This window comes from Lissotriton vulgaris, chromosome 2_1, assembly GCF_964263255.1.
Source record: "Lissotriton vulgaris chromosome 2_1, aLisVul1.2, whole genome shotgun sequence".
Classification (NCBI taxonomy): Eukaryota; Metazoa; Chordata; class Amphibia; order Caudata; family Salamandridae; genus Lissotriton; species Lissotriton vulgaris.
This window is the reverse complement of record NC_141687.1, coordinates 761,757,005-761,780,435: the sequence shown is the minus strand read 5'-3', so window position 1 is coordinate 761,780,435 and position 23,431 is coordinate 761,757,005. Positions and strand designations below refer to the sequence as shown.

The 23,431-nt window shown below is 44.8% G+C and overlaps 1 pseudogene; it reads left to right on the top strand.

Moving 5' to 3' along the window:
- LOC147731112 (uncharacterized) overlaps nt 1-20,422 on the top strand; it is a 62,593-nt pseudogene extending 42,171 nt beyond the window's left edge.
- The last annotated feature ends 3,009 nt before the right edge of the window (nt 20,423-23,431 follow it).

Genomic DNA, 23,431 nt, shown 5'->3' with positions numbered 1-23,431 from the left:
CCCACATCAGGCAAAACAAACAGACAATCCCGTTTAACAAACTGCGCCCAGGTTCACATATGCTGCCACAATCCTCTCTACCAACACCACTCGACTAGTAAATGAAAACTGATTTTAATCTGTAAATGTGAGGCCGAGGCAGAGCCCTGGAACAGAGGGTTAGTGTCTGTGAGCACTATGTATTGGAGCTCAGTTTGAGTCCAGAAAATTGACCCCAGGGCAGTAAAAATAAAAGACTACAGTTGTCACGGTTTACAAAAGTCGTTATCAGCGCCATCATCTTTTATACCTAAAATGTAGTCATTTTATTATTATGAACCAGATCAATTAAAAGTTTCACTTATGTGTTGCAAATTTAGATACCCTTATCCATGGGCATGAGTAACAATTCCTTTTCTTTGCTCATAACAATAATAAAAGGATTAATACGGTCAGACTTTGTGTCAATAGAATTTAATTATTAGATCAATATTCCAAAACACGATTTATTCATTTTAGATGTCAGTGACATTGACTGATGTTTTCCTCATAACATGTGTTGCATGAACAGCGTGATTGATTCATCAGGTGAGTGTGAAATAATAATGTCTGACAAAGTCATGCAAATAATAGCGAACCCAACTATTTTAATCTTAAATCTTAGTTTTATGTTAGGCCTCCCAATGTAGGAAGGGAAAATGTAAACTTGTTAACCTTTTGGATTTTGAGTTATTGAATATAGAACTGTGATATACATAAGAGCAGTCCTTGGCTTGAGTCTGTCTGAGGGTGGAATGAAATGGCTCAACATGAGGGATTTTGATCAAACAGAAATGAAAGGACTGAAGTGGAAGAATGTTGATGAAATTAAAGGTGATCTTCATAAATACTAAATGTGGTGACGTGTAAGAATGAAGGCACAAACCTCATACATAATTTATTAACATAATGTCTATGCTGTGAAAATATGGAATTAAAAGACAAACATGATTGAATAGATTTAAATTGCCAGATGTTACAAAGTGAAGTTTGGTCATTTTCACTCACTTTTAAATGAAGTGATTGTTGTTTTTGTATGTATTTTATGTTCATCAGCCTGTTGTCGCGAAACGTGTTGGTTGTGTTTTTGTTAAGAATTGTTTTTATGAAGGTATGAAAATCAATATTTATTAGCATTAATGAATATAAGGACTTTTCATAAAAAAAGATAATAAGAATCACAAATGTGCTGTTTCCACCTCTTGGAAAACGTTTGATGAACTGATGATTTACCTATCCAATCAGATATGTCTAAGGCTTTGCCATCAGACACCCTTCTGCATGACACTAAATATAACAACGTAGATAACTTTGATGATAACTCCTTTCTGAATTACTTTTTTTTATCATGAATTAATGAAAAAGATTTATAGATTGCAACAAATGCCAAAAGACGTCAAGGAGTCAAGAAGAGAAACAAAAGGAGGTAGCTAGAGGCTATTAACGAGTGAACAGCCAGGTCTTTAAAGCCTTACGGAATAAGGTGTGGGAATGAAGGCTAGAAATTGATGGGGGAAGAGAGTTCCACAATGTGGATGCCGCCACTGAAAAGGATCTGCCTCCCCATCTTGATCTCTTCTACCTAGGTGTCATTAGAAGATATTTTCCTGAAGACCCAAGCTGTATGTGGGGGTGGGGGGTATAACAGTGAAATAGATTCCTGAGTTGTTGAGGGCCTCTATTGTTAAGAGCCTTCAAGGTAAATCTCTTGGTAAAAGGAAGCCAATGAAGTTTACAAATCCCTTCGGAGACGGACTGAAATTTAGGGGCGTCAAGAATCAGTCTGGCACATATGGCGGTTGAGGTGGATTTAGCCTCCCCATAGCCACTACAGACAGCTTTATTTTTACCACACAAAACAGTGGGTGGCGAGATTTATATGGTTGAGTGCTTGCGTTGGGCCTGGGATGGGTTATGCAAGTTTACTGGCACCAGGACGCTCTACGCACCATCTATGCCACTTGCAAACCATCCATTATTTCCCCCATTCCAGACTGTAGGTATGTCCCACCACACTGCTGATCTTGGCATCCGCACCATGCCGGATATATACCCCAATAATACCTTTTTCACTCTATCAGACCATGCTGCACCGCTTGATAGGTTGCTTTATTTCCAGATCAGGGCAATCTGCAGAAGCGACAACCCTGCTTTTCCACATGCTCCCCCGCCCATTGCTGCGCTTGAGCTTATTTGACTTCTAACTCTCCGCAGAAATTGGTCACTAGACTTTATGCTCGCACGCTTGCATCTTCCATCAACATGGACTGTGCCCGCTGCGCATGGGGACTTACAGATTGACCTCTCCCCTTAAAAATGGCTGTACTGCTGCGACCAGATAAGGCGTCTCCTCCCAAATTTCACTTGTGGCTTATTCATTTAAAGTATTTACACAGACTCTACAGCACCCCACATCACTACAAAAGATGGGCCTGCTGGACAATGACAGATGTGCAAGATGTATGGTGCCTGGTGCGGATTTCACGCACCTGGCTTGGTTGTGTCTCGGAGTTTCCTTGTTCTGGCTAGAGGTATGCGCCGCCATTAGTGACATTACCTCAGAGCGCATCGTGCTGTATCCCTTGGTGTGCCGCCTGGGCTACGTTAAACACATATCAGGTGCTAACCGTAAGTTGACTGTAATGCTTCTGATACTTGACGGATGGCCATCCACTGTTTTATTAATTGTAACAGCAAAAAACTGATATACCTCATCACATGCCCCTGTAAGTTGAAATATGTGAGCATGACCACCTGTAAGGTTAAGTTGGAGATTTCGGAACATAAGAGCACTGTGAGGTGTAGGAAAAAGGCGACAAGACTAACAAGCCGTTTCTTAGATGCAAATCATGGTCCGGATGACTTCAATTGGACGGTATTAGAACAACCGTTCATCCCTGAACATGTCACTGATATCTCAAGGTTCCTATTAGTGAAAGAACAACAATAGGTCTTCAAATTGCAAAGTGACAGACTGAGGCTGCTTTTATGATATGGATTTAATATCGACATAAAGGGGCCACTATAACAGGGGTGAAATATATGGTATTTGAACAGTACACCATAGTTGTAAGGACAGCCGTTTGCATGGCAGTCCCTGCACCTTACAACACTGTCTTGTATCACACTGCTATGATAGCTAGAGGTATGACATAGAAGACATTAGCTTTAAATAATAAATGGTGTGTTCCCCCAAAAATTTATACGGGTTTGATAGAATTAAGAGGGTGGATGTACTTTAGTAATGATTGACAGTTAACTTCGTTTTTGTGGTACAATGTAGCAGCATTCTAACCATGGGCGTCCGCAGAAATTTTTCCAGGAGGGGGCAACATTTTTACTTCATCACCATCCTCCGACATGATTGAGCACAAGTATTAAATAAATAAATTAAAAAAAATCTAATAAGACAAAGAGCTTAAATAAACAAAGAAACCCGTGGGGTGGGAGGAAAATCATGTGAGGCTTTACAGCAGATTACCTGGCAACCACAATGAAACAGAGTAAAAAACAAACAAGCATTGGCATAGCCAATAAGTCTCGCCTTTGGGACCTTATAAGTGTTTAGCCATGCAACACTTGATGTTGTTGCACCAAGGATATTGTCCTAGACAACTAAACACTTATAAGGTCCCAAAGGGTAGACCTATTGGCTATGTCAATGCTGTTTTTTTTTTTAAATGACAAGCAGTGCTATATGGCTCCGGCTGCCACTTAGTCCACCACATCCCACGTAGATGCTGCAGCCATCTTTGAATGGTTTTAAAGCCAATTCAAAAGCTGTCAACAGTGTATGTTAATCCCTATCTCAACTGTGAGACTGCTCTCCATCTTCCCAATTCTATTAAATACAAATTATGTAAAAAGAACATCCCTTTCTGAGCAGCACGGCTCATGCGCAGATTTGAAATACTGATGGTTTGGGCTTCCCGGAATTCAACTGGTTGAGAGGTGGACAAGTGTAGAGAGGTAGAGAGAGAGAGGTAGAGAGAGAGAGAGGTTGAGAGAGAGAGGTAGAGGTAGGTAGAAAGAGGTAGAGGTAGGGAGAGAGAGAGAGAGAGAGAGAGAGAGGTAGAGAGAGAGGTAGAGGTGTAAAGGTAGAGAGAGAGGTATAGAGATAGAGGGAGAGGCAGAGAGAGGGAGAGAGAGAGGTAGAGGGAGAGAGGTAGAGAGAGAGGTAGAGAGAGGTAGAGGTAGAGAGGTAGAAGTAGAGAGAGAGAGTGGGAGAGGTAGAGAGGGAGAGAGAGGTAAAGAGGTAGAGAGAGAGAGGTAGAGAGAGAGGTAGAGAGAGAGGAAGAGAAAGGTAGAGAGAGGTAGAGTGAGAGGTAGAGAGAGGTAGAGAGAGAGAGGTAGAGTGAGAGAGGTAGAGAGAGAGAGGTAGAGGTAGGGAGAGAGAGGTAGAGAGAGAGGTAGAGAGAGAGGTAGATAGAGAGAAGTAGAGAGATACGTACAGGTAGAGAGAGAGAGTGGTAGAGAGAGAGGTAGAGAGAGGTAGAGAGAGAGAGGTAGAGGTAGAGAGAGAGAGAGAGGTAGAGAAAGAGGTAGAGAGGTAGAGGCAGAGAGAGAGTGGTAGAGGGAGAGGTAGTGAGGGAGAGAGAGAGAGAGGTAGAGAGAGAGAGGTAGAGAGAGAGAGGAAGACAGAGAGGAAGAGAGAGAGGTAGAGAGAGAGGTAGAGAGGCAGAGAGAGGGTTAGAGAGAGAGGTAGAGCGAGAGAGGTAGAGGTAAGGAGAGAGGTAGAGAGAGAGGTAGAGGTAGAGAGAGAGAGAGAGAGGGGGGGAGAGAGAGAGAGGGGGAGAGAGAGAGGTAGAGAGAGAGAGGTAGAGCAAGAGAGGTAGAGAGAGAGAGAGAGAGAGAGAGAGAGGTAGAGGTAGAGAGAGAGGGGTAGAGAGAGATAGGGGTAAAGAGAGAGAGAGAGCGGTAGAGAGAGCGGTAGAGAGAGAGGTAGAGAGAGAGAGGTAGAGAGAGAGAGGTAGAGAGAGAGGTAGAGGTAGAGAGGTAGAGAGAGGTAGAGAGAGGTAGAGAGAGAGTTAGAGAGAGAGGTAGAGGTAGAGAGAGGTAGGGAGAGAGAGAGGTAGCGAGAGAGGTAGAGAGAGAGGTAGAGAGTGAGAGAACATAGAGAAGGAGAGGTAGAGAGAGAGAGGTAGAGAGAGAGGTAGAGAGAGCAGTAGAGAGATAGAGGTAGAGAGGTAGAGAGAGAGAGAGGTAGAGAGAGAGAGAGGAAGAGATAGCGAGAGGTAGAGAGGTGTAGAGAGGTAGGTAGAGGTAGAGGTAAAGAGAGACGTAGAGAGAGAGACGTAGAGAGAGAGACGTAGAGAGAGGTAGAGAGAGAGAGGTTGAGAGAGAGGTAGAGGTAGAGAGAGAGAGGTAGAGAGAAAGGTAGAGAGAGAGAGGTAGAGAGTTAGATTGGAGATCCTAGCATTTCCAGAGCATTAAAGGCACTACTCATTTGTAACGTCATTCCTTTCATTGCACATCCAGCTTTATCTAAATAACTAGGGCCCCTCAAATACAAAAGGATGTTGTGGTCATAAAGCTTACAATTTGCAGCATCACAGTGGTTGCTACTGCAAAACCCTTTTTTAGGAGTTGTGTATAACCTTCATGATTGACAAAAGGGGTCCTGCATCTTACTCCATATTGGAATTTGGAAGGGCAGTGGAAAGTGTGCTATCTTCAAATTGCAATTTACAATGACATATATCCACGGTTTTCAAACGCAACGGCAGTCGCAAACCGTTGATCTGATACCAACACTGAGCTGCAGTTGGTACATGATTCAGAAAAGAAAAGTTGTCCTGTGGGACAGCTTTCCCTTCGTGAATCATGGCAGGCGACAGTGAGTCCAGACAGTGGTCCAGGGGCTACACTCCATGCTGCAATGAACATGAGGGACTGCCCCTTTGGAGCTCAAGGCGTAAACTCTTTAATCCATCTCATCTGCAGACCCTTCTGTAATACTAGTGCTTATGGTGCAAAAAACAGGCATATTGTGTGTGGTGCAGACACTTCTGTTCAGTTTTAACTCTTTTTCAGTTGTCAACAAAATATTTTAATTCATATTTTGGTTTCCATTGTTAACTGTTGTTATACATTTTTTAATATATCCATTCTTTTAGTTTAGAAATAATAGATATATTAAAAAACGTATAACAATAGTTAACAATGGAAACCAAAATATGAATTAAAATATTTTGTTGACAACTGAAAAAGAGTTAAAACTGATTATTACCATGGAAATGAAATTGATGAAACTTTAATGTTCGCTGAAAAGTACACACATTCATCGGAACAGAAGTGTCTGCACCACACACGATATGGTATACGAAAGGGCACCTAAAGAGTAGGTACCAGGATGTAGTAGCACCAACAACAAAAGAAAGGAATATAGCTTGAGTACGAATAAATCACCAGTGCACAGAAGGACTTTCCAATTGATCTCGCAAAAAACAGGCAGACAAACCCATTGCATCTCTGGGCGAATTGTGTAATTCGGTGCCTGTGCTAATGAGGCTTTGATGGTTTTCACCCCTTCCTTTGGCCCCTGGCTGCAGCTCTACTCTTCCCTAGCTAGAAAAATGTGACACCCCCCCCCCCATAAATTTGGCTCTAGGTGCGCCTCTGCTTCAAGCTGTGGGAGTAGCCAGGCCCGGACCTTCTCTCTTGCCCATCAGCAGCAGTTTTCCCGCTCATCATGCAGGACCGTCATTGCAACCGCTTTCTCACGCTTTTAAAATTGACGGCCCTGCAGACAAACACCACTGTGGGAGCTGTCAATAGTGACGGACCGGTGTTCCGGGGGGGGCAAGTGCCCCCCCTTGCCCTCCCCTGCGGACGCCCATGATTCTAACATTGAATAATGCCGCCCTTTGATGTAGTTTGCTTGCAGTATAGACCACTTTACGATCCATGGACATATTTGTGGCATACGTTTTGGTTATATGGTTTGTGTGCGCTGTATATTGTAGTCCGTACCTTCTTTGATAACACTGACCGTCAGGAGGCATGGTTCTATAGGTCTGAAAAAAATCGGATCGTTATTATGGTAAAAATTAATGCCGCAATATGCTTGGGGCGAGAAATAACACAGTTTGAATACACTTAACTTAATTCGAAGATCGTGTATTGCTCATTGTAATGTCCTTAGATGCCAGTTGGTGCACCACTCTTTTTGAGATAGCTATTTACTACAATCCCCATAAAACCATTGAGCCGAACTGCATGACTCGGTCCAAAACTTTAAACCACGTGAATTGGTTGGATAGGCGTAGACAGACGCAAACATTGCGGGATGCTTTTATTTATTGATGGCGGCGCCCAATGGCCGGTACCTCCCCAGACGGTTCAGCTGACCGCCGGAGGTACAGACGGAAAGGTGAGCGTTTGAGAGTGATTCTGAGCATCTGTGCGCTAGATACTGGCTGCAAGCTGTTTTGTAAGCCGCGGGGGAACTAATGTATAGGATCACACTTGCCTTGAGATCTGACAGCTTAAATAAGAAGCTTAATGATTAAATACATCACTACAAGGAATAGATCGTATACACATTGTTTTATGAACATGAGAGACTTATTTATTAGAAGTGTGTCAAGCCCAACACTATGAACAGTATTTTATTAATTTTTTGTTACAGAAGCAATTAGCATTCCTTCACACGTTGCAAATTCCTGATTACAGGTGATAAGGTTGTATTGGTTCCAACCTGTTCTTATTGAATTCACGTTTGCAGTAGCAATTGTGTTGTGGTCCTGAAGAAGGCAGAGGATAGAGTTTTTCCTCAATTGCTGAAACATGCTGACCCATGTATCCATCGAGAAAGTTATTTGTTGAAAACTGTTTATTGCACTGTTTTTGGGTTTGAGCATTGAGAGATATCAATAAAAGTATTTTTTCTCTCACTGCTCAATTTTAGTTAACTTTTTCTAATCTTTTCTGAACTGCACTTTTCATTCATACACAGAAAACTTGCTCATATCTGTTGGTCCACTAGGAAAGCGCGTTATATTGAGTGCGAAATTAACAACTCTTGATTAAAACATCCTTGAGCTCTCCTTTCCTTTTGAAAAGGTTGTAGCCCTTAGTGTCACTAGTGTGACACTAAGAGGAGACCCAGATGATGAAGCATGTCACCATTGGTGAGTGATGGGAATCCGTCCTTTTGGGAAGGACTTCAAAAAAATTGTTTTCAAGAGAATTTCTCTCTTCTTGTTTCTGTTCTTTCACAGTTTGTTGGAGTTAGAGAGGTTAGCGATCACGCTTTTTCAAGTCTCTTATGTTTTTATTCAATTGTTTAGACCGGTGGGTAGTAGTGTTTTGTATTTGTCTTACATGGGGGAGTATATCCAAGCTAAGTCTTTAAATATTCCCTTAGACCCTGCTTAAATTGAAGTGCTTGTTGTCATCCACTGGGGACGCCAACCGGCACCCAGGGCTAAATGCTGGCTGGAAGATGCATCCCACTTTCAGACACTCCTGGGTGAGTTCTGGGATTTGATACCTGCGGCTAGCAAAACACCAGACATATGGGGCCCTCTTGTTGCATACCTTCACCGACTTGCCGTTCCTGCTGAATTCACAACTGACACTCCCTCCAATGATGCTCAGATGACCGACGCTGATCCGAATGCTGCAACTCTCCCCTCTGATGTGGCTGCACGTTCCTCCTTCTATGAGAAAGTCACACAAGGCCTATAAAATGTACAGAGATATGTTTGCTTTTCTGAGATATGTTTGCTGTACCGAGATATGTTTCATAATCAGCAGTACATGGCAGCTGTGACCAGCTGCCATGTACTGCTGATTATAATTGTAAGTGCTACCTGTACCAAGCTAACTGCTGAGGTGATTACCTATACCATGCCATAATTTTTTTCAATAAAAGTTTGTAAGTAAAAAAAAAAGAATCAGTCTGGCAGCTGCATTCTGGACTAGCTGCAGTTTTGCAAGGACTGTCTTGTTAATGTAAAGATAAAGAGTGTTACAACATTCCAGTCTGGACATAACAAGTGCCAAAGTCACCTGTTTTCATGCCTGAATAGGAAGGAAAAGGAAATATTTTTCTCAGGGATTTAATTATCCTAGAACAAGTTGAAACTGTCCTGTTTACCTGTAGGGTAAAGGATCGTTTTGTGTCAATCAGTACTCCAAGGTTTTATGCCGAGTCCGTTGGGGTGGGTAAAGTCCCTAACCTGTCTGGCTACCACAGATTGGACCTTATGGAGGGTTGCCCGCCACAAATCAGGACCTCCGTCTTGTCACCATTAAAAAATAGGTAATTTCTTTCCATCCAAGTAGCAACTGCTTACATACAGATTTTTAAATTAGAGGCAGTTGCATTGAGATCCTTTGAGATAGGCATGATGATTTGGGTATCATTAGCATAGGACAATGCTTGTAGCCTAAAAGATCTAATGAGTTGTGCTAGTGCTGAGACATACAAATTGAAAAGGGTAGGGCTCAGGGAATACCCCTGCAGCATCCCACAAGGCAAAATTATGGAGTCTGAGCAGTATTGTTCCACCATTATAATTTGAGAAAAGATGCCAGAAGTTTGAGTGCAGACTCTGTAACTCCTAACTGCTGGATCCACTCTTCAAGCAGGGTCAGGGAGACAGTATCGAAAGCAGCAGACATGTCCATAATGATGAGCACTGCAGCCTCCAACGCATTCACCAAGGAATGGATGTTATTGACTGCAGATACTAATGCTTTCTCTGTCCCATGGTTACTCGTAAATCCAAATTGAGAAGTGTCAAGGAGTTGGAATTCTTCGAGATAATTCATAATTTGAGAATTCAGATGTTTCTCAAGGATTTTGGTGGGCACAGTATCAAGGAGATGGGGCGGTAGTTTTTAGGTACTCCGAGATCCAAATTGGCTTTCTATAGCAACAGTTTAACTACCGCCCTTTTCCATATTGATGGAAAATATTCAGATGCAATGACTTTGTTGATAGTTTCCGTAGGGCCAGAGGCCAATATTCTTGGCTCCTAGTTGTGAGATATTGGGGGACAGGGGTCTAGTGGGGAACCTGATTTGATATCAAGGAAATAACATTCTGTCTGATGTTGTGTCAGTAAAATAAACTGTGAAAGACTTGCTGAGGAGTTATCTAGAATGGGTGACGGCAGATGGTATCTGGGTCTCTGTATTTGAAATATTAGAGAAATTAGAGTTATTGAGCGCCAGCGCTTTATATACATCCACCACTTTGGAATGGAGAAATATAGCCATTCAGTCACAAAATTCTTGGTAATTTTCAATGTGTGGTGGAATTGAAGGGACAGTTAGATGGCTTATTAATTTAAAAAGATCTTTGGAGGATTTAGCTGCTGCAATTTCATTGGTGCAGAAACACAATTTTCCCTCCTTGATGCCCGATTTGTATTTGGCCAACATGGCCTTTTTGGCCATTTTTTCAGAAAAAAGGTAGGATTTAAGCCTGACTCGTTCCTGGCAATGACATGACTGTCTAAGGAGCCTGAGTCATTCAGAGAACCATGGTGCTGTGGACAGCTTTCTTCTTGAATGAATTGTCTTAAGTGGGGCCAAGATATTACTAGATGCTGTGAGCTACGTGAAAAATGTTCTGGCCTCTAGCTCAGCATCCTTCTGAACTGTCCATTTGCAACTGTTCAAGGTGTGGGATAGGGCTTCTGCAATAAGACCTGGCCAATTTCTTTTGGGAGGTAAATTCTTGCTATCAGCAAGAGAACTGTGGACGGGGAACCTGGAAAGAGAAAAAGGGACCACAAGAAGGTCGGTCCAGGTAAGGGGGAGAGGACGAGCTGCTTTCAGTCGGGTATCCTTAGTAAAGATGCCGTCCAGAGTATGGCCAGCTTTGTGAGTCGCATCCGTGACTATTTGGAACAGCTCGAAACAAGCCATCCTTTCTTTAATATCCTCGGAGGTGTCACTTTCCAGATTAAAATGTAAATCTCCTAGCACTGTAAAGTTATTTTTACCCAAATAGGGTTCTAATTGGTGTGTAAGTAAAGAGATGAAAGTAGACCTGGAGCCCAGTGGTCTATAGACTAAAATACCAGAAAAGGATTCATTGGGGCCAATTTTTAACGGGAAAAACTATGCTTTGCAAAGTTCAGAGTCATGGACTAGAGTAAGGTAGCAGGTATAATCACTTTTATACATTACTGCTTGCCCACTTCCTGCTCTCCCATCTCTATCCTGTCGCTCAGTCAGGTATCCTGGAGGGGCAGCATCCACCAGGTCGGGGCCAGAGCAGTTTTTGGCCCAGGTCTCTGAAAGAAAGACCCAACTGGGCTTATTTCAAATTCTGTTTATTTAAATTTTTCTTTGAGATTGAGACAAAAAGCATTACACATGCAACATTGGTCACAAGAAAATTCAGCCCAGAGTTACAGATCTCACTTGTAGGTTACAGCTTTTTCATGAGGTCCGTGGCAGACAAACTTTAGAAAACAGTATCATCAAAACATGTTGCATTCAGTCCATTGGTTCTAAGGACAGATCTACCCTCCCGAGAGAGTAACATGGAAAGGAAACTTGAAACATACCTAAAAATGAACATAATTCTTATGTGATGGTGCAAATTATAATAAGGTGATCATGAGGATTGGGTTACTGGGGCCTCTGCTCAGGTGTCCATCACACTGTGCGATGCCCCCGTAGCTGCAGTGTAATTAGATATGGAACAGGTTGAGGACCCGTGGGGCACAGGCCGTCAAAGGGAGCCCCTCCGATAAGTAGCTGACCAGCGTGGACCAAATATAGTCGAAGCCTTTTCTGGTGTTGTCTACTATATCAGACTTGCTCTCCAACGCCAAAGCCCTCCACACCCTTGCATGCCATTGGCTTAAGGATGGCGCCTTTTGTACTTTTCACGCAGCGGCAACTGCCAGTTTGGCTGTCCCAAGACAAAGCCACACAACAGACTTGTCACCCTGCGTTTGGCATTTAAAATGTAGGTCTCTTACCCCCAATAAAGCATGTTCCATAGAGCTGAGAATAGGATAGCATAGGATAAGTTTCATTTTGGTCTGAATTTCCTTCCAGAAAGGCTGTATGGAGGGGCAGTCCCTACAGCACCTGTCCGACAAGTTGGGAAAAATCTTGTGAAGTTTCTGAGGGCATAGATACCAATCATACATAATCTTATAGTGTGCCTCCCTGAGGTACACTGAGCGGTTGATTTCACTATATCCCTACCTAAATGTTCCCATTGCTTGTCCTCTAAGGGGGTACCCAAAAATGCACCCGAAAAACGTTTAAAACACGGGGTCGATCTGGGGCGTAAAGCTTGTAAAAGAGCATATAAGAAGGAAATACAATCCTTGGAGGTGAACCCAGACTGAACAAACTTCTTGAGTGGGAGCAGATCCCTGGTAGCGGCCAGCCGCACCAGGATGGCTGTACCCAATGCTTCAGCTGCAAGTAGTGGTATTCTTCATTGGCAGTCAGTGCGAATTGTTCCTTGCATTGTTGAAAGGTGAGGAACTCACCTCCATCAAACAAGTGAGAGATCATGTAACAGCCTCCCTCCTTCCAGGCCTCAAAGGGACCCCCTTGTAGCGCTGGAGGGAATGCAGCATTAAAATGTATGGGCGTGTAGGGAGAGGGGAAGGTCATAAGATGTAGCCTCTTAGTGAGGATGTCCCAAACCCTTAAGGTGGTGATGTAGGCGTGCTAATGTAAGCGTTGAGTAGTCTGTCCTGCTTTGGTTTCCATAAAAGATCCCAGGTGGTAGGCCCCGTTATCTGTCTGTCTATATGAAGCCAATGCTTCTCCATGGCCCGCAGCGACTATTCCGTGATTACCCGCAGTTGTGCCACTCGGTAATAGGACTGAAAGTCCGGTAACACCAAGCCGCGGTCGCGTGAGCAAGTTATAGGGCAGGCGCGCCCTCTACCCCTGCCAAATAAATTTGGTAAGCATGTGTTGCAGCTCCCTCCACCGGAATAGGCAACCCTTGAAAGAGGTAAAGCAAGCGAGGGAGAACATTCATCTTGATAACATTAATCCTTGCCAGCCAGGTGATGTACGCCATACTCCATCTACCCAGATCAGTCTTCAGTTGGCGAAGAAGGGGGGGGGGGGGGAGTTAGCCTTGTAGAGATCTCGTATATGGGGGGTGAGCTTAACTCCTAAATAAGTGATCTCCTTAGTTGTGCAGCAAAAAGGTGATGCGCCTTGTGCCAGTTGTCACTTTTTTTTGATAGGGTTAAATTCAGTAAGAAGGATTTGGCCAGATTAATCTTAAATCCAGCCACCTGCTCAAACGTCACCAGCTCTTTGTGGATAGCTGGTAGGTAGACCGGATTGGTGACGTTACAACGCAGGCTATTACAACGCCTGCTGTTACAACGCGGTTTTTACATCGCATACCATTACAACGCATAGTGCTTTTAAGCGCTGGATAGTGAATTATTTAATTTACTATTCCAACTCCAGTCCCCGTGGATAGTAGGGAAGGTGTTGGATAGTAAATTAAATATATTCCCTATCCTAGAGCGCCCCCCAGCGCATTGCGTTGTAATGGTTTGCGTTGTAATGGTTGCGTTGTAATGGTAGTGCGTTGTAATGAATGCGTTGTAAGTGATGTTTCCCGGTAGACCAGAGGATCTAAGACTGGAAGAAGCATGTTGTCAGCAAATAGCGAAATCTTATGATCGTCTGTGCTGAAACATATTCCCTGTATGTCTGGGTTTCCTCTAGTCCTGTGGGCTAGGGGGTTCTATGCTCAAGGCGAAAAGGAGGGGGATAAAGGGCATCCCTGTCTCGTCCCGTGAGCCAGGACAAAGGGAGAAGAAGCAGCTCTATTAACAAGGACCCGGGACCTAGGAGAGTGATAAATGGTGCAAATCATCCCTATGAGGGTCTCGTTGAAGCCTAAGCGCTGGAGCATTCTAAATAAAAAAGTCCTTTCCACGCGATCAAATGAATTCTCTGCATCTAGCGAAGAAGCGCTGCCGGAATGTGTTTCTTCCAGGCATTTTCAATGATATGGATGATGTGCCCCAAATTATCCTGGGTCTGTCATCCTTAATAAATCCGGATTGGTCCGGATCTATAAGACCGGGAAGTACTGATTGGCCAGGATTTTGGAGTAAATCTTAGCATCTAGGTTCAGGAGAGCAATCGGGCGGTAGGAAGAGCAAGCTGTGGGGTCCTTACCAGGCTTAGGAATCACTGCCACTATCTCTTCACCCATGGAGGGAGTCACTTGTTGTGTAGAGGCAATGATGTTCGCCTTCTGTAATTCCTCAGACATTATGGGTCTCACCAAGTCTTCTTTGGAACTATCCCCAACTTGAGGGTGGTCCAGGGGATCTAAATACCCCGTTTGGTCGTGCACCCTCCGGAGTTCGGAAGTGTAAATTGTTCGGTAAATTTTCTCAAAGGCCTGCACCTTCCCCTCCTCTGTCTTGTGGGAAATGACCTCCTCTTCCACAATGAGTTTGATATACTCTCTTTCCTTTTTGGCCCGTTGTTGACGTGCCAACAAGGACCCCACTTTTTTCCCTCCCTCATATCCCCTGGTTTGTAGGCGCAAGATGTTTTTTTCCGCTCTAAATAGCCTGAAGTTTCCCCTTTAGAGCCGGGACTTTCCTCATTGTCTGAACAAAGGTGCTGGCCTCATGGGCCTGCTCTGCAGACACTAAGTCCCGTTCTAACTGGAGATGTTCCTCGCATTGCTGAGATCTCCAGGTAGTGGCCAACTCAATGCATTTACCTCAGACTACTGCTTTGAGGGCGTCCCAGGTAATTGCATGAGAAGTAACCTCAGGGTCATTTTGCTCAAGGAATTCCTTAATAGTTTTTCTGAGGTCATCACGTATAAGTCTATCCCTGCAGAGGAAGTTGGGGAAATACCATTGTGCATGCTTTGGGCACGAGTTCGGCCAAGTGAGAGTCATCTCCAGGGGGACATGATCTAATAGGCAAATCGTGTGAAACTGTGTTTGCAGCACCAGAGGGAGCAGGGATTGGCTCATAAAAATGTGGCCAATATGGGAATAAGTTCTGTGGGATTGAGAGAAGAACGAGTAGTCATGCACCGTGGAGTTAGCATCCCTCCATACATCCACCAACCCCATGAGCTGGAGATGTGACCCAAGCGCCTTACCAAAAAAAAAACATTGATGCTGTCTGTGGGTGTGTCATGTCCATAGTGCCAAAAATAATGGATTTAGGCCCAAATCTGTGTACTGGGGTGAATGTATGACATTGTTCTGCATTCTGTCCATCAATTGTTGTTTTTGCATTTGTCACCCTGAGTGGGATTGGTATGCTCAGACGTGAGTCCCATGCTCTCCACACCACTGGAGTCAAGCTATCCTGGCTGAAGACGGCTGATAGCCAGAAACCGGTCCTAGGATGCTTGATTCCGGTCGAGGAAAGACATGGCTTGGCAGTTCGGGCTAGACTGTTCCCATGAGGCACAGGGTCAAGGCTGATTTGCATATGGCCATGTCTGAACTGGGGTGGTGTGGAGTGCAGAAAAACGATGGATTTAGGCCCAGATGTCTGTACTGGGGTGAATGTTTGACATTGTTCTGCATTCGGTCCATCAATTGTTGTTTTTGAATGTGTCATGTCCAAATCCTGATCCCAGACGAGATTGAAGTCTCCAAGAGCAGAATGTCCCCCTGTGCAAAATTCTCCAAAGTCATAAGGAAGGAGAGGTGGGGGCCTCTGTTTGGTGCATAAAGGACTGCAAAAGTGCATGGTCGGCCCCTAAGGTCCCCCCGAACCATAAGGAACCTCCCATTTTGTCAGTTTTAGTGTCCTGTGCTTGGAACAGGACCCCTGAATGGAACAACAAAGCCCCCCCCCCCATTTTGTTTTTAGGAATGTGAAGATCTAAATATGAGGGGATTAGCTTTATGGTACAGCCGATGTTCCTCAGACTTTTTGAGGTGCGTCTCTTGAAGAGCCGCCACTTGAACATTGTGATCTAGCAGGTATTTCCAAAAGCGCTGGTGCTTGTTAGGGTAGTTCAAACCCTGAGCATTCCAGGTTATAGTCCTGACCGCCATTGTCATCTAGATGGAATTTGGCCCTCCTGGCGAGGGGCTCTGCCTAAATGTCGCTTTTGACCCCTCCCCCCCAGCCAATAAACAATAGAAAAAGGGCACCAAGACATCGAACTAAATTAACTAACAAGAACAAACACTTAAAATGAGTGTGGAAAATCCCCCTCCTAAAGGGGAATCCCTTTACCAAGATACACTCGAGGAACGTCACCATTTCCGTTCCCCAAGCTCTCATTTTAGCAGAAATCAAGGCATGTGCTGTGTGAAATTATACAGCTAAATAGCAGTGAACATTTGGATTAAGACCCTTTCAGTAGATATGCATATCAAAGAACCCCTGTGTCACCCCAGGCGCCCAGGAGAGTGCAAGTCCTTTGCCTCCACCACCCTCCAACTGGAATCCCCTTACCTCAACAGAGATAGATCAGTCCCTACAACCTCTCACAGCAGGTACAGTGTTCTCATGTGGTGCCCGTGCCAAGCGCTGAGTTCAAGGTAGCGCTTAGGTTGAGTTCAAGGTAGCGCCTAGGCACCTGAGCCCCTCACAGTGACGTGAATTGCAAGTCCTCCGCTCCATCCATCTCTCCAGAGCTTCGGCAAGTTGCCCCCAAGGGAAGAGAAGGAGGGGCAGACCACCATCATCTTTGCAACGAGTCTGGTCATGGGGTCCTCCAGTCGATTGCACTCCCACTGAGACGAAGTTCATTTCCACTTGGGACCCATTGGTCAAAGGATTCAGTCCGGCGTTTTCGTGTTCCTTCCACCCACTCTTTGCCACTGGCCTCCACGTGTTGATCAAGGTGACTCCCCTCCCCCCTGTCCGTCCTGGTCTGGTGAGGTTGCTAAGTGCTCTAAACCTAGCAGATCAGCTGCCTCCGATAGTTCCACACAGTGGTGATGCTTGTTGTGCCATTGGAAAGTGATCCCAAAGGGATAAGTCCACCTGTATCTGACTTTCTTCTCTCGCAAATACTCGGTGATCGGGCGGAACTGCTGTTGTCACAGGAGTGTGGCTTGAGATACGTCTTGATAGAGTGTGCATGTGGCATTTTGGAAGGTGATTGTGTCGGTAACCCTTGCCTTCTGTAGGACCATTTCTTTGATCCTAAATTAGCTGAACTTTGCCAGGATGTCTCATGAACGTCGGTTCTCTCCTGGGAGTCGAGTTCCGACTCTGTGTACTCTCTCCAACCGGACCTCAGGCCGCCCTCCCCCAAAGCCAAGGACAAGAGGCCCACATGAACGCCTCCAGGTCCGGGCCTTCACAATCCTCTACCAGACCCCGAACTCGTATAGTGTCATGGCTGAAGGGATTTTCTATGTCCTCACACTTGAGCAACATAGCCCTCAGCTGACCACTCAGTTCAGTGGTTCCTTCTTCCAGGGACTTAATCTTGTCAGTCACCTCCTGTTGTTTGGCTTCGAGATCTAAGGTACACGTACCCACAGAGTAGACATCCGCCTGTACGGATACCAGGTTCTCGCTCATCTCAGTGCGAAATGATTCAAAGGAGGCCTCCATTTCTGCTTCAATGTCTGTACGTAGCTCCTGTTTGAACTCTCGAAGGGAAGACAGAAGGTCCTCCCTAGTCAGTGCCATGGTTGCTGGTCTTGGCGTTATCTCCTCTCGGATCATCACTGCTCCAGCAGAAGCAAAATAATTTGAGGCCTTGTTGTTGGGGATCGTTTTGGGTGGCAGCTACTTGGTCAGCGCCCGGCCGCCCCCTCTCTCATGCAGAACCAGTGCGCACCCATTGCCCGTGTGTGGGAACCCACCTTCGTCACTCTGCCGACCCAGGGGCACTCTCAGCTCCAAGCGCAAGGACAGTCCAGGCCACTCCCGGAACCAGGTGCTTGATGACTAAGCTCTCTGTTGTATCCCCGTAGCAAAGGCAAATCCCTCTGGTAAAGTGACTCGTGCTGGACTTATATTCTAGTGAGAGTCCATCTTGGTGGCCATTTTAGGGTCAGGCATCGAGCAACTTGCAGTATTCCATGTGTGCTCTTTCACATCCCCTTCATCCCTAGCGCAGCCTTCGGACTCCCCACAACAGACCTGCTGGAGATTGTTGCGCCGCTGTGCTCCTCAGGATGAGGGAAACCACTCAACCCCCCCGGGGAGTCACCGGAGGTTCGCGCGATAATCAGGCCAGGTCCGCAACGCCCATAGAGGGTTCCGAAGAAGACTACCGCCCAAGCCAACCGTCCACATTCAGAGCTTCTACAAGGTAGGGGGGCAGTTCTCAGTACAGAGGGGAGGCCACCAGACTCACATCCTCCCCCCCCCCCCCCGGCAGCTTCGGCAGTCCGCCAGGACAGCCCCTCACCACCACCAGTATCCTCACAGGGGGCAGAAAGGGAGCTGCTGCGTTGCTGCTGCATTGAGGAAAGCGTCCCAGCTGTGAAAATTGCCAGGGCAATCCAGAAAAAGAGGCCGCGTGGGCTCAACCTGTAAATAGCACAGAGCAGGTCGCCTGGGTGTTTGACATTTTACCCTCCAAAGCTACGCTCCATGCTGCTCACCGGAGCCTTTTCACCATTGCGCTGAGGGTCTTCACCTCTACAAGATAGACCCCCACCTTCACCACATCACCGCCTGCGCTGGGCGGTGCTCGTGTTGCCTTAAAGGTTGCCTTGCTCCATAAATGCAGTAGGGCCTGGGAAGGAGCCAATCGGATTCACATCTGATCGGCCATTTCGGTTGGCCACGACCCCCCCAACTGGGCTTATAAGTGGTAATGAACTCAACAACTTCTATTTTATTTTTAACGAGAGAGCAAGCATTAATCAGGAATCCAGATGAACTCACAGCGCTATAAGTACACAAGTCTTTAGAAGGAAACAGTAAAGCCAGTTCCTGAACCGGGATATAAGAAGGTGAAAGAGAATTTACCTGAAATTGGCATGATGGGCAGCAGTTTGTATTGCTATAATAGAGTGTGTTAAAGTCAAAGCAATAAGTGCAGAATGAAACGTTACCCTGACTAGACAAATGTAAAAGTTGGTTCCTAGTGTAAAACAGCCCTGGGACCTTTTTGCTAATAAAATTGCAAGGGGTTCTGGGAAAAGGAGCTGTCCAGGTGCAGACGGGCTTGCCAACACAGTAGAACATTAAAAGCCATGTTCACATTTGATAGATTGGAATCCCTAGATTCTAGGGGGCTGGGGAAGACCTAAAACACCACATATCTCTTATTAATTTATAAACCCATGAATGCTCCCCTACTAGTGACTTGTTTACTGCAAAGTGGCCTCCAGTGATGGCCAACCTGAAAGTATACACAGTCATGTATGCCAATTTGGGTTACGTCAACTTGGATACGAAATTCAAGGTAAGGACAACATCTGTTCCCACCTGATACAGATTCTCCTCCAGGCACAAATACATCCATCTCCTCCAGGCAGACCTGTTTGATGAAGGGGTCCTGCAGCAAACACCAAAAGGCTGTGGATGGTCTATTGCCTCTTGTAATCCTCCATGCCATTGGTTTCAATGACCCTTCCAACACCAGCAGGTGTAGATGAAAGTCTTTCAGTATATGTCGAAAGTGAGGTAGAGCTACTCTGAAGTCCCACAACAATTCCAACATTGTCAGTAACCAGTCCTGTGACCTCCAGATTGGAGTCATCAAAAAAAAGGTCAGTTGTTTGACCCCTTGTCTTCTGAGACAGTGGCTATCATGACAAACAGAAGGGCAATCACTGAAGAAAATATCCACTGCACGCTAGTGGATTCGGTCACCAACTGAAATACTCTGTCAGCTGATTGTTCAACCTGGAGGTAAAGATATCCGTCTCACATGGACCACATCTGTGCATCAGTACCATAACCACAGTTGAGCTTTCCCCGTTTCGCTTTTAAAAGAGGCAGGAATTTACGGGATCATTTGGTCAAAACATACAGGGAACCGTGTGTGAACACTATTCAGAACCAATGGGGTTTGGCCCCCATTGTGGGACATTACCCTTGTGGTCAATGTGCTGTATGTGATACCACTGCCAGGACAAAATCTTGTACTCTGAATGGCAAACAAGTAATGCTGCAACAACATTCAAATTGTATGACAAAGAACGTCATTTACTGTATCGAATGCCCGTGTGGCCTGATGTATATTGGAAAGACCACACAGGAAATTAGGAAGAGAATATCACAACACCAATCACGAATTAGGTGTAAGGTACTGACGGCACCATTAGTAGAGCATTACATTCAGAAGTCACATGGTCCCAAAGACATGAAGTGGTTTGTGCTGGAAGTGATAAAGGGTTCAAAAAGAAGGACCAATGTGGATCGTCTGCTGACATTAAAAGAGAACAAATGGATATGGATGAGTAGAACAGTGGAACATGGGCTAAATCAATTTGTGGAATGGCACAATCTTGCAACCCTTTGAGTCTTAGTTGTGTTACTGACGCATGTGATGTGATTTAGATCAGTGATTTGTACATAGTGGTTAATAGTGGTCCCTCTAGGTGAGGAACGCTTGCCTATCAGCATGTAAATAGCAGAGCATTTTTGTATGTTTTTAGTAATTGTTGTTTTTGGTGTGGTGATGGAACACTTGATATATAGAAAACGGTCTGAATCAGTAGGAAACATTGCCCTCTCTAAAATGGCCACTGTAGTTTCTAGTGTTTTGTGAGCGTATGCGCATGCGCGCACTTCACGGAAAGATTGTTAGTCGAGCTTGCGCGTTTGGGATCAGACGCGAAGTGAAACTGACGAGGATGGGTCCCGTCGTTTGCGGTGCATATGAGTGAGTACAAACGCTGTTTTCCAGCTACCTTTAAGTTAACAGGAGAAGCCCAGAGTATACGAACTAGGAGTGTGACGGTAGCCCTCCTTGCTTGTGTCTTTTAGGTAATAGTTTTCTGCACACGGAGTCGAATTGTGGACTCGCGTTGTTCAAATACGCTCTGAGGATTGAATTCAAGGTAAATAGGGAGCCGAGGTGGATGCCATATAAGTAGACTAAATGTGGCCTGTGGTTCTATTGATTGGTTGTTTTATGTTTTCATTACACCGTTTTTAGGGCGATAATTGGACTAAATTTACAATAGTGGTAAAACCACAGTGGAATCTGAATACTTCAGAGAGAATATTTCTGAGAGAATATACTTGTTCAGTGAGTATTAAGCCAGGTAGTGGTTTTTTTATATTTTGTCACACCGGGTGAGGTGATGGTTTAATGTCAGCAGACGATGAAATATTGGACATTGGAATGTGGATACTATGAGACTGACTGTATATATTGTATATATATTTTTTGTAGATGGTTTGTGCAACAGTAGTCCTGATGATGGTCTTGGTGTGATTTGTACAGTAGAGACCGAAACGTCGACGCCCAGGCACCGTTTTGGGTTAGGAATCACCAACAACAGGATTTGTAAAAAAGAGATTGATGGACTGAGCTGACTGTATTTTCAGTAGCATTCTATATGTATATATGGTTTGTGCATATTGTACCAACGGTGTAACACACTACTAGGAATTTACTGAATGTAGTAGTGTTTTCGTGTTGCCTCATGTATAAAGAATCTAAATAAATATATTGATTACAGATACGATATAAAAGTTCAGATTTGAAAATACCACGTTTTCTGATGTTCTTTGGAGTTAATGTACATATATATGACAGAAAAAAGATTTAATGAGATAAAATAATACCTCAAGGTGCAATTTTTCTATGAATGTTAATTACCCAGTTCCTTGGGGAGTATTGGGTTGCCCTCTTCTAGCATCAGTACCATAATGACTCTATGATCTAGAATCCAATTGCTCGCAATCTAAATGAATCTAGAGCACCGGTCTAACACTGCATTTTGCTGACCTGAAGGATACTCTGCTGTGACCAAAAACTGTAGTTCCAGGGAAAAATTCCAGAAGTCTTTCAAAGTCTCTGACCAATTCATGGATCTCATGCCATCCCAGCCCATTTAGGTACTTAATCGCTGACACATTGTCCATATTGAGTAGGACGCTACTGGATAACCAGTCTTTTGTTAGAGATCTGTTCTCAAAAGGAGCTTGCTAGGAGCACTAGACAAATTATGTGAAACATCCAGTTCTGCATCTGACCCCCTTCCTCACATAGATATATTTTCACACCTGGCTCTTCAGCCCCAAAGATTAACATACAACTTGATCACTAGTTCTTGTGCTGAACTGAAAATCTCCCATTCACACCACTCCACGTGATCTATCCACTATTGAATCTTCTATTCTGGCTTCTTTTGGAAGAACAGTCAGCTCAGAGTATTTCATCCCCTCATAAAATGCGAGGCCTTCATCTCTGCGGTGCCCTGAGAGAAGGAAACCAAGTAAAAGGACATGTACGAGGCTGAAATAGGCCTGCAGTCCTAGACAACTATCTGAGAGATATTTTGTTTATCCTGAAAGACTTCCTTAATTCTGTCTTGTTCCCAGCCATCTTTGGTATTGGTAGACTTTGAGTGACTGCCAAAGAGTGGATCACAAGGCCCAAAAAACATTGATTGACTTAGACCCAGTTCCAACTTCTCTTGATTTATCACAAACCCTATGTCCTGAAGCAATGCAATAGTTGTGTACAAATTACACTTCTGTTTATAGATGGGAGAGATCATGGATCCCTTCCAAGATTCCTAGATGATTTCTGTTTCCAGTACCTCATTATAGGGAGACAAGGTCCACACAAATAACTACTCGCCGAAATCGACAACGAAGCGAAGTACTATGCAGGAGTGATCCTGGAAAAATTAATATCCATCATCCCCGTATACTAGACCAGCTTCTGCAGACAAATGGGAACCACAACTAACATCATGACCCTGGCACTACTGATTGACGCAGTCAGGGGTGGGGAATCATATCGCCCGACGCCCAAAACATGTTGATTTTTATGATGGCCAAGAAGATTTAATATCTATTTGGTCTGACGGACAAGTAGACATTCAATCACTAAAAATATGCAAGCTGCGTGCACTCCCGCGTACTCGAGGTGTTTAGACATACTGACAGAAAGCCTAAGAACTTTGGAGGCTTCTGATTGGCTAAAGGCCCAAGACTGGGCTCTAGCCAGTGATTGGCTGGGAGTCTTGAGCCAAGCAAATCATCACCGTTTCTTTAGTGGGAAAAACGCAGGTTAAACACAGGTGCAGCCCATCCACTCTCCTAACCAAGCTGTCGAACATGCAAAGAGTGGGGCGAGGCAGGAAATGCTTTCTCTCCAAGCGTCGTGGGATGGGGCATCCGTGTGGTCTCTCTGCCGCCGGTTGTAGAGTGGCTCAATTTCTCCCACACCGCAGTGTCGGTTTCGACCTCACACAGGCGCTCGTCTTTCTGGAATTGTGAGTGGCAGGCGTCTCCAACAGGTGAGTCGGACCGCTGAATAAACCCATTAATTATTAGCAGAAAACTGCAC